The sequence below is a fragment of the Bidens hawaiensis genome, unplaced genomic scaffold, assembly GCF_021521415.1.
Source record: "Bidens hawaiensis isolate Kalapana, Puna unplaced genomic scaffold, B.hawaiensis_p1.1 tig00012815_1, whole genome shotgun sequence".
NCBI classification, from domain to species: domain Eukaryota; kingdom Viridiplantae; phylum Streptophyta; class Magnoliopsida; order Asterales; family Asteraceae; genus Bidens; species Bidens hawaiensis.
Genome location: NW_027492067.1, coordinates 499,152 through 511,347, shown reverse-complemented (window position 1 = coordinate 511,347; position 12,196 = coordinate 499,152). Strand labels below are relative to the sequence as shown.

Below are 12,196 nucleotides of genomic sequence, written 5' to 3'. Positions count from 1 at the left end.
GCGTCAATTCCCTGCAGGTGCTAGGTATGTGAAGGGTTTTGCCTTAACACTGTACCCGCACCCGTCTTATAGTTACTTGGTTGCCGAGGTATTTTTGGCTTCAATTCCCTGCGGGTGCTAAGTATGTGAAGGGTTTTGCCTTGACACTGTACCCGCACCCGTCTTATAGTTACTTGGTTGCCAAGGTAAGGGGTATATTCCCGCTTAGTTTTGAATCTTTGAGACTTGCGTTATAAACGTTATATGAATTGCGCATGCATATTTTAGTTTATTTTAGCAATTTTCCCAGTGTTTTGGATAAGTTAACCTTTGAACGTGACAGAATAGGTGTGAAGTTTTGCTTCCTTTCGTGATTGTGCGGGTAGGACCGTCAATTGCACTTAGTAGGATGGCTAAACTTTACCTATATCTGACCTGCGTGTAGGTTTTCCTCATCCTTTTTTTTGAAATTTCTAAGTGTTTAGGATAAGTTAACCTTTGAACGTGGTAGATAATAGGTGTGAAGTTTTGCTTCCTCTTTCGTGATTGTGCGGGTAGGACCGTCACTTGCACTTAGTTGGATGGCTAAACTTTACCTATATCTGACCTGCGTGTAGGTTTTCCTCATCCTTTTGTTAGAAATTCTGTTTTGAACCGTTCGACGCGCGGTTGTCAATAAGTTAGTGTTCAGTTTCCTTTATCATGATTCATGCGGATAGACCGGCACTTTCATTTAGTGGGATGACTGAACTTTTCCCCTTCAACTGACCTGCGTGAAGGTTTGCCGTTTTTTGGGTTTATGCGGGTTTTGCCGCCTTCCCCACGCAACGACTTTCCTCGTAATTATGCGGTGAAGACCGGCATATCCGTGTGGAAAGTTTACAAGTATAAAATCATCAGCGTCAATGTTCTAAAGAGAATCATTTCCATTAAAAGTGGCTCTGGGCCTTTTACAAATTTGGAATTGATCTACATGTAACACTTGCGTAATTGAGCTCCGTTCCATGTTCTTGGGATGGGAGTGCCATCGAGCCTTTCGAGCCGGTATGCGCCCTTTCCCAGCACTTGTTTGATAACGTACGGACCTTCCCAGACAGGAGTCAGCTTTCCTGGGCGATCTTGGTTCGAAGCCTCGTTGTTACGCAATATGTAGTCTCCTTCATTGAAGTTGCAGAGTTTTACCCGCGTGTTGTAGTACTTTTGCATTTGTCGTTTGTAGTTCTCTTCACGCATTGCGGCTAAGTCTCTGCGTTCCTCGGTTAGCATAAGGTCTAACCGTCTTTCCGCATTATTGTCCTCTGGTTGAATCATGACCCTTGGTGAGGGTAAACCAATTTCGACCGGGACCATGGCTTCAGTGCCATAAGTGAGGCTGAACGGGGTTTCTCCCGTACTTGCCTTTTTCATCGTTCTGTGTGCCCAAAGTACGTGTGGAACTTCGTCCACCCAGCCGGATCTGTGTTTCAATAGTCTTCTCTTTATGCCGTCGACGATGCTCCTATTTGCTCTTTCCACCTCACCATTACCCTGCGGGTGCGCCACCGAGGTAAAGGTGTGGGTGATTTGAAGTTCTTTAAGCCACTGTTGTAGCTTCTTGTCAGCAAAGTTGGTGCCGTTATCGCTCACCAAATTCTGTGGGAGCCCGAAACGACAAATGATAAATTCCCAAATGAATTTCTTGATATGTTTTGCGGTCGTTTGGGCTAAGGGTTTTGCTTCTATCCACTTGGTGAAGTAGTCGATGGCGACCACTAGAAACTGGACGTTCCCTGCTGCTGTGGGAAATGGGCCAGTCACGTCGATGGCCCACTTCTGAAATGGTCATGCAGAGGTGACTGGAACAAGTTCATTCTTCGGGCGATGCGTGTTGGGTGCGTAGAGCTGACAAGACCTGCATTTTCTGATGTACGCCAGCGCATCCGTATGCATCCCCGGCCAAAAGTATCCCGCGTTGTTTAGCTTAGCTACAACTGCGCGTGGACCTGCATGTATCCCACAGATGCCTTCGTGTACTTCCCTTAGGAGGTAGTTGGCATCTTGGTCGTCAACGCATCTGAGGAGGGGGCCAAGAAAGTTACGTCTGTAAAGGACGTCATCAATGAGTTGATAGTTCAATGCTTTACAGCGTAGTTTTCTTGCCTGTGTTTTTGACTCTGGTAGTATGCCCGCCGCAAGGTAATTTATTATTGGTGTCATCCACGTTTCTGTGCCGGTTTGGATGACACAGATTTCCTTGTGTGGGACTGATGGTGCTCCCAGGAGTTCAATGCGGATGTCCTTTCCCAAGTGAGTGAAAGCTAATGACGCAAGCTTGCTTAACGCATCCGCAGATTTGTTTTCGCTACGCTTGACGTGTATGACTTTACAATCATTAAAATCGCGCATGAGGGTTTTTGCTTGAGCGAGGTACAGGGCCATTGTGTCGTTCACGGCCGTGTACGTCCCGTTTATATGATTGGCAACTAACATGGAATCCACATGGGCTTCCAAGTTCTTTACTCCCATTTTACGCGCAATCCTTAACCCGGCCAAGAATGCTTCATACTCAGCTTCGTTATTCGTACTTGGAAAGTCCAGTCGAATAGCGTAAGTGTATTCTTGGCCTGTTGGGTTGGTAAGTTTTAACCCTGCGCCTGAGCCCTCGCTGTTGGCCGCTCCATCGGTGTAAAGTCGCCAGACTTCATCGATGTCTAGTGCTGGAGAGGGCTGAGCCTCGTCCTGGCACTCTTTCTCCCGCGATGCGGGGACTTCGGCAATAAAGTCGGCCAAGACCTGGCCTTTTATAGCTGGCCTTGGCTTGTATTTTATCGCGTATTCTCCCAATTCTATTGCCCATTTGGCTAGGCGTCCCGAAAGTTCGGGTTTGCCTAAAACGTTTGCAAGTTTGAAGTTGGTGAGAATAGTAATTGGGTGACCTTGGAAATATCGTCTTAGCCTGCGTGAAGCCTGTACAAGTGCTAAGACTAATTTTTCCAGGGTAGAGTACCGAGTTTCGACGTCTGTTAGGAGACGGCTAACATAGTAGATTGGCATCTGGATGCCTTTTCGCTCGACTAACAGGACGGCCCCGGTCGCTCTATCTGTGGCGGAGAGGTATAGGATTAATTCCTCTCCCGCTTCTGGTGCTGTGAGCGTTGGGAGTTCGATCAAACGTGACCGAATTTCCTGAAAAGCTGCTTCCGCTTCTGGTGTCCAGCGGAAGTGCGTTTTCTTTAGACAGTTTCTCAGCGTCGACACGAATGGGAACGACCTATCCGCATGATTTGCCAAGAAGCGGTTAAGTGCAACTAGGCGTCCGTTCAGTGTCTGAGCTTGTTTAATGGTGGTAGGTGATTCCATTTTGATAATGGCTTCGACCTTTTCAGGGTTCGCTCTGAAGCCATCTTTTGTAACGATGACTCTTAAGAACTTCCCTTCTTCCATCCCAAAGGAACACTTGCTCGGGTTGAGCTTCATGTTTATCCTTCTGAGTGTGTTGAATGTTTCTTCGATGTCTTTCAACATCGCTTCTGGGTTAAGGCTTTTGATGACCAGGTCATCCATGTATACTTCCAAGTTTCTTCCAATTTGGGCGTGAAACTCTTTGTCCATCAGGCGCTGGTATGTGGACCCGGCATTCTTAAGTCCGAATGGCATCATTTGATAACAGAATGTGCCATCGGGCGTCCGAAATGCGGTTTTGTCCTGATCGTCAACGGCCATGTGGATTTGATGGTATCCTTTATACGCATCAAGGAAGCATTTAAGGCGAAACGGTGATAACGAATCTACCTTAAGATCAATTTCGGGTAACGGGTAACAATCTTTGGGGCATGCTTTGTTCAAGTCTTTGAAATCTATGCACATGCGCCATTGCTTGTTAGACTTTGGTACCATAACGGGATTTGCAACCCAAGTTTGATATCTGCTAACGCGTACGATGCCCGCGTCAAGGAGTTCCTTGACTTGGGTTCTACACGCGTTAGCTTGTTCCGCCCCCATTACTCTACGCTTTTGTATGACCGGCGTAAAAGCCTGGTCACACTTGAGCTTATGCTCTGCTTTACTTCGAGGTACACCAGTCATGTCTGCTGGTTTCCATGCGAAGATGTCAGCGTTTTTTTGTAGTAAGCGTTTGAGTAATGTGCGCGTAGGATCAGTTATTGTTGGGCCAATGGTAACCGCCTGGTCGGGGTATTTTCCATTAAAAGCCCATTCTTCTGGTTCGGTGATGGTGGGTTTAGCCATCTTTGGTTTGGGTGTTGATGAGACAGATGCGATGCATACCTGGGGAATACCGGTGACCATCGCCACGCCCTCAGCTGTTGGCCATCCCATCATGCCGTGGACTGAAGATACTACGGCGTTGAATCTTGCCATCCCGTCTCTCCCGAAGAGAATGTCGTACGTGTGGTGTGGCTTCCTCATTACGACAAAGTCTACATCTTCTATGCGGGAGAGTTTTCCGTCTGTGAGAGTGACGGGGAAAGATATGATGCCCAGAGGGGTGTTTGTGCTGCCGTCGAACCCTTCCATCGAGGCGTAGACCGTTTCCAAGCGTTCCTTGTCTTCATCATCTAACTTGTCGAAGAACTGCCTGTACATAACTGTTGACGAGGCACCGTTGTCAACAAGAGTGCGGGAAGTGATGTAGTGTCCCAGCTGGCTTTTGATGACGATAGGGCCTTCTTTGCTGGGTCCTCCTGGCACTCGCGGGAAGCGCACCTCAGCTTCTTTCCATGCGCATGGTTCTGTCGTCTGTCTTTTTCTTCCTCTGATGTTACCACGAACCATGTGAATGCTGATGTCAACGGGCTTTCGTCCGTTGCTTTTGTATCGGTTGTCATTCTGCCCTCTATTCCTGATTGATGCCACCAGGTGTGTAAGTTTGCCTTCCTTGACGAATGTTTCGATAATATTCCTTAGAGATAAACACTTCTCAGTGGTGTGACCCTTTGTGCCGTGGAAGTCACAGTATTTGCTCTGGTCCGCGTCAGGTCGTTGTCGGACCGTTGGAGCTTTTGGCCATGGGAGTTTCTCAGTGGCAAATATCTCCGTGACGCTTTTGGTGAGGGACGTCCACCTGGTGTGTTGGCCTGATGGGTGTGTATTATCCCTTCCGCCTAATAGGGAGCGAGAGCTGGATGAGGTGTCAAAGTTTACCCTTGACTGCCAAATGCTTGGCTTCCTCCTTTTGTTTTGCCAGGCGGACTGGACGCTGTTTTCTCTAGTCCCCTGCGTGTAGAAGTTTGTAGTCTGGGGCAGATTCCCACCCAGTTGCTTCTCCGTTTCGGCAAAGCGCTTGGCTGCCGTCATGATGGCATCCCATGTGGGTGGCATGCCATCTTTTCCCGTCAACGTGCGGATAAGTTCTGGGTATTCGGCGCCCTGGATGAAAGCGGCGCGAACAAGGTCTTCGCTTATAACGCCCAGACTCAGCTTTTTCGAGTTAAAGCGAGTGATGAAGTCTAGTAAAGGTTCATCCTTATCTCTAACGCAGTTGATGATCGTCCACTGTTCTTCAATATACTTCCTCTGTTGAATGAAGTGTTGGATGAACTTGTGTTGGAAGTCCGCCCAATCATAAATGTGGTGGACCGGTAAACGGTCAAACCACGCTCTAGCCGCTCCAACCAGTGTCATCTGGAACATATAACACCACGTGGGTTCCGTCCAGCTGCTGACGGTTGCTCCCGCTATGAATCTGTTCAGGTGATCATCTGGGTCGGATATACCATCATAGGTGCCGATGTTGGGCATCTGCTTGGCACTTTTTGGGGCGATTGCTTCCGCAATGTCCCTTGCAAACTTGGATGTTCCCGCGTTTGCAGCAGTTGGTCTGAAGGTTTTGGAGAAGTCACGCGGGTTTCCCCCCGCGTTTCTTTGTTTGAAGGTTTCTCCGAAATTCCTTCTCGTTTGGAAGTCCGTTTCCTTACGCTTCCCTTTCGCCCTAAGGCGAGGGTTTGCGTCGGTGTCGGATTCCTCCTGATCATCGTCCGAGGACTCGCACTCACTGCTCATGTTGAGCTGTTGGCGAGTGCCTCCAAATTCGTCAGCCTGTTGGACGGAACGTAAGCGTTCGTCCAACTCAGCTTGGAATTCCTTCTGACGTGCCTCCGCCCACGCTTTAACTTGTTCAAGTGTTTGGCGGGGGAGTCTTGCCTGCTGTCTTTCCACCTGGGTATTATTGAATCCCAGGGGATGGTTGTTTACTGCACTTGCCCCAGCTTGGGTAACTGGGGTAGTGTTCGTAAAATTTACTGCACTTGCCCCGGCTTGGGTAACCGGGGTAGTGTTCGTAAAATTTGTGTGCTCGCCGGTGTTCCCCCCAGTAGCTGGGGTTGTGGTTACCGGGGCTTCCTGGTAACTCGTTGGCCTTGGGACCGGAGTAACGTTAACCATCTTTCCAGAAGTTTGAAAAAACTGGAGAAAAATGAAGTTCTAGCTTTTATGCACGGATGGCGCCAATGAAGAAACACTAACCGAGCCCCGGACAGATTACAGGTAACCTGGGGGTTAGATAGCTGTTTCCCACGAGGGGTTAGACCCGGCAAAGATGGTTCTTCTGATAACCTGCAAAACAGACACCGTGAGCTTGTCACTGAGAAGGGGGGGGGTTCCTCCTTGTGACCACCCTCCGGCGTGAGAATCAGACTAGATTGCTCTTTAAATATAAAAGTATATTAAGAGATTGCTAGAGCAGATATCAGGTATAATATGATAAGATATGTTAAGATCAGATGATCATACCATTTGTGGTATTTATAGCCGAAGGTAGGTTTCCAAGGAGGTGTGGCCTGCTGAATAGTATTCCTGTTCCACCAACAGTGGCCTACGCACGTGCCATGCTGGTAGTTGGTGAGTAGGCAGCGGCTGATAGTGACCAGGCATGCTGTGTACTATTCCTTTTTCACCAACTACAGGCTAGGCACGTGGTATGTCAGGAGTTGGGGAGTAGGTAGCGGCTAATAGTGACATACAGTACAGGAGCATGCTGCTCGCCATACTGTTGTCAATGAGCTGTCGTATCTTTGGACAGATCTTTTGCCCATACCTCGTCAGGTACAGTAAAAGATCCTCAGTATCGTACGGACTGGCTCATTTGGGCGGGAGTATTCCCCCTCCCGCCTTTGTGCGGGAATGTTCCCGGCTTGCTCATTCCTTCTTCAGGTGACTGCTGAATTATTATGAGAGTTAAGCCTTGTGCGTGTAGCCATGCTGCGCGGGTGGCCTTCCCTGATGGCCGGTATCCGTAACTGCGGGAACAGGCGGAGTACCTGAGAACCATTGGTAGGCGTTTCCTGCGGGGACAGCTTGCGTACCGCACGTGAGGACGTCACGTCTCTGAGCGTGGTGGGTCCTGCTGATCCAGTTGGTTTCTGCGCAGACGTTCCTTTAGTTTAGTCTTGCGGGTTCAACCGCGCAGACGTCCGTTAAGGAGTCTTGCGGGTTGAACTGCGCAGACGTCCCTTTTCAAGGTGAGTCTGTGGGTCCAACTGGGCTCTGCTGGGACCTACCTCTTCACTCTCTCTTTGATTTCAAAATTAGTGTTTTACTCGTGTTCAATCTAGTTTGTTTAGAAAAATATTTTGGTTATTCATATTTCAATTTCGTGTTGAATTCAAGTGGTATTGTATCTGTATTAAACGGTTGACGTATAATGAAGATATGGATATATTCTTGTGACAGTTTATTATCCATAGAGTAGTTTTACCCTTTTATTTGCACCCCTTCTTTTGATATACAACAAACTTTATTCATTGTATCATTTCGAAGGATGTTCTAAACACTATTAAAAAAAATCCAACCGGATTCAGCTAGTTATATAAAAAAGATGTAAAGTAATTATACAAAGATCAGTAATTCAATATGCTCTTAGTTACATACTTTATCTTTTAAAAGCTTACCGATTTATTTATATCAAATAGTAATACTTCGTAATCTAACAACTTACAAATTACTAAATTAGAAAGGGTTTAGTTAACCATATTCTCAAAGAGTCTTCAGATTCTCAACAAAATCTACGATATATTTAGATTGAATCTCATCATTCTGCAAAAACTCCATCCATTTCTTATGATTTTCTCTTATGGGTTTTGCTGGTTCTTCTTCGGTCTTCATCATAACACTCTTCACAGCTTCAAAGACATCATCTTTCCCAAAATATCCATCTTCATCTCTCCTATTTACTTCCACTCAGCCTTCCACTCTGAAGCAATCAGCTTAGAGTTAAGGAATTGGTCACCTTTTAATGGCATCATCACCAGCTGACAGTCGTTAACCAGACCTTCAATTAGCGAGCTAAAACTAGCATGGCACACATAGCAACCCACATTTTCATGTGCCAGTATGTGCTGTTGTTGCACCCACCCTGATATTAGAATAAACTAGTTGGTTTACCTGCCGCGTTGCGGCGTAATTGGTTTGCCAACTTGATGTATGGGCGCAAAATAGTCGCTTTTATATGATTCACATTTGAGATTTACATATTAATGCTTGATAGTCGCTGGAAAGATCTTAATACTTGTGTTGTCGTTTATGGTGTAGTTGGGTTTTAGACTACTACGTACTTATAAGATCAAGGTTTCTTTACAAAAAAATATGGCCTAGCCTTGCCAATAACATTTGTGTCTTTCGGTTGTGTCATCACCAAAGGTGCTTATTCCCCTGTTTTGTTCATTGCATCTTTTAATCTAAATGTCATTCTCGTGTACGACAAAAGTTAATATTTAGTGAAGACAAACGAATATGGTCGAACTAAATGTAAACTAATAAGCTCAAAATGGTTTTTAGTACCCGCGCGCTACACCGGATTATGTGAACTGCATTTCAAGTCATAATATTAGAAGTTTTAATAATGAGTACACATGAAAACTTCCTAACCCATGTCAGAAAGATTCAATGTGGACTCAACTTTTGACCAAAATGTTATAGGTTTTGCATCTTGAAGTTAAATATCACCACAAACAAAAAAGCTGACTATGAGATAAATTTAGGGGGCAAACACAAAAAAAAATATGAAGCTCATCTTTGGATTATAAAACATACTTTACTAAAAGGTAAATATGAAATGAATCCAAGATGGTCCAAAGAGTATTTGGATGCTATTTTCAACCAGAAAGCAGGTTGTTGCATTCCATCCGACCTGCCCTCCCAAGATGTTGATTATCATAACTTTATTCCAAACACCCGTAGACATATTCAAATTTGTCATCATAGCCTCTATAAATAACATTTAAATCAAAAACCATAAACCAAAGTATACCTCCAAATCAAAAAATTACACATATTAACATAAACAGTGAACAAAAATATCAATAAGAAACTGAATAATATTAGTTGATTGATGTCAATAAGAACAAACTTAAAAATCAAAGGAAGATATGAAAAAGAATAAATTCAAACATGCTCAGATTCATTAATAATAATCAAAATAAAGAGGAACAAAGCCGCCAAAAAAAAAATACCCATTTGGTATTTTAGCACCGTTCATCCAGACAAGCATAAGTCTCAAGCAGTCAAGCTTTGCTCGATTTACTCAGGCAACAAACACATCATCATCATAACCTATAAACATTGTTTGTTTGCCTCATAAGCTACGACAATGTCGTCGGACCATCATACGGCCGTTGCAACTCTACCGCCACCATAGGCCGTCGTTTTGCCTGGTTAAAAGAACTCAAGTGTAACACCATCACGGTTCAAAAGCGGTAGCAAATATATTCACGCAAAATCAAACATCCGACAACAACGACGAAGTCTCCGGACCATCGGAAGGAACCCGACATGGCTGTTATTCGGCCAAATCCGAGTAAACCACCACAGGAAGCCCCACCCTCATCCGACTGTCTCCCTATCCGAAACATCAAAGGTAAATGGCACCACTATACCACCGGACCCTCGGCGTCACAAAACACTGCCGCCATCACACAACCGTCACCTAGGGTTTCCAAATGGAACCCGACAACAGTTGGTGGGCGTACGGCTGAAGACAACCGTCACTACAGCGGGGTTGAAGATGGAGGTACTAGGTGCGGTGGTATCGGATGTCATACCGGAGATTCAATAGGAAGAGAGAGGAACCGATTTTGAAAAGTTTTGTTGAAAAAGTCATCTGTGACAAACAAATTATGTGCACAGAACAAAAGTAGTGGGAGAGGAACACGTGTGAAAGATGTGGCAACATCTATCAAATGAAAGGCAAAGGTAGCACATAGTCAGACAAAGTATCAATGAAACAACATGTAGTACAACAGAGGAATGCCAAACTCTCCTGAAATTGTATGTATATAAATTTATATTAGTATATATTATAACTAGGGTTATCCCCGTATTACAGGTGCTGTTTATATTATTCGTTTATAATATTTATATATTTTTTTGTATTTTAATTTTATTTATTCTAAGAAAGTTAATAATATACTTAGGGTTTGTTGATGAAATGGTTTCACAAATAAATGAGATGTTATAATCCGGTTTAAAAGCTATATGGGTTTGATATCAAATAGTTGGTATTAATTTTTAGTATATCTCTATTTTATAGGATTTTCATACCAAATATTTGGTGAGATTAACTTTTAATTTAATGAGATGTTATAGCCTGTTTATAGGCTATCGGGGTTTGGTGAAACCCGTACCCGTAAATTTAGATCAAATGAATAAGATACCTCCATCTACTAATAAACTAATAAAATAATATGTTGGTTTGAAAGCTTTAGTTTCGTTTATATATATTTAAGATTTATATGAGTAACATGTGTGCACTAACATAAATTCTATTCTAATACCTGAATGCACAATCCCTTTACCCTTCACTCTCTCAAGAAACCCATCAGGCAGTGTTCTTTTCAGCTCTAGCTCTGCAGAACCATCAAGGTTTGCCGGGAAGTTTAACACAAGAAAGAAAGGAAGCCCAGTGAGTTCCAACCCGAAAGCTAATTCTCTAATCTGATCGCCAGTTAGAAAAGTGTCACTCCCGAAAGAACAATATATTACAGATTTAGCTGGAAACTGGCTCAACCACTTAGCCCATGTTTCTTCTAACTCGCCCGAATTAGGCTCAGGAACCACCGGACCAATGAGCATAATCGGCTTCTTAACTTGGTTGCTGACGAAGTCAATGTATAACCCTTCCATCTCTCTGCATGACTTGAACAGTATAGCATCGCATTCGTTGAAGCATTTCATCAACCGATCGAATATGCTTAATGTGCCATGGATGCTGATCATGAAGATGCACATTCTTCAGCTCTTCTATAGTTGGTACTGGTGCATGCATGTCAAGGGTGAACCAAGAAGTCACAAATGCACTAGCAACCGACATACACTACTAGAAAAAGAAATGTTTTTCTACAACCGAATTGTAAGAAATTTGTTGGAAAAATTTAGTTTCTAACAAAAAAGTTGTTGGAAAAACACATGCTTGAAAATCGTTTTCAACCGTTTTTCAACAACTTTTCTTACAAAATTGCTACAAAAACATGTGGTTGTAAACTTCATACAACTTTCCTACAAAAACTATTTTGACTTAACATAATGTTTATTAGATAATATTGTAGCAAAGTTTGAGCTTATTTTTTTTATTAGAAATCTGTTGGAACTACTTGTCGTAGGAAATTTGTAGTAAGCTTTTGTGAGAAAATGACTTGTTTTCTAGTAGTGATAAAAACCGAGAAATACACTGTTTTTATGCCAAGCTCAGAAGCCATCTCCGGCATCCACCATTGCGCAAAGTCAAAGAACAAAATATTAGGTTTGAGATTAGTTAACAAAGTTTTGATCTGGGGTTGCATTAGGTCTAATGCGACTTTAAGAAGTTTAAAGGTGTCAGGCGAGGTGTCACTGTGTCAGAGGTGTTTTCGACCCCTTCAGGGAGTCTGTCGACATGTGGTAGAGTTAGAGGGATGATTGTGGTGGTGCAGGTGGGGTTGAGCATGGTTTCGATACGTCGGACACTGGTTGAAGAAGCTAAGAAAGAAATCTTGATACTAGGATAGGATGATAACTTGTTGGATAATTGTACAAAAGGACTAATGTGACCAAATGCAAAGAATGGAAACATTACTAAGTGTAGTTCTTTGTTTGAAGACATTATTAATTTATTAAGTTTTGTGTATAGAAGTTGGTATAATATAAGGAGTCATGATCATATGCTCTACTCATGATCCTGGACAAGTTAATGAGGTTTATTAAACAAAGCCACGTCTCATCTTGCGGAATGACACATACGTAAGATACC

At 43.8% G+C, this 12,196-nt stretch overlaps 1 pseudogene across 1 annotated transcript; it reads right to left on the bottom strand.

The window, feature by feature from the left end:
* Positions 1-7,874: 7,874 nt before the first annotated feature.
* On the bottom strand, positions 7,875-11,199 carry LOC143542278 (UDP-glycosyltransferase 79A2-like; annotated as a pseudogene). The gene is made up of 2 exons (XR_013136874.1): positions 10,746-11,199; positions 7,875-8,329 (listed from the first exon to the last, which is right to left on the bottom strand). The product of XR_013136874.1 is annotated as a UDP-glycosyltransferase 79A2-like (transcript).
* Between the last annotated feature and the right edge of the window lie 997 nt (positions 11,200-12,196).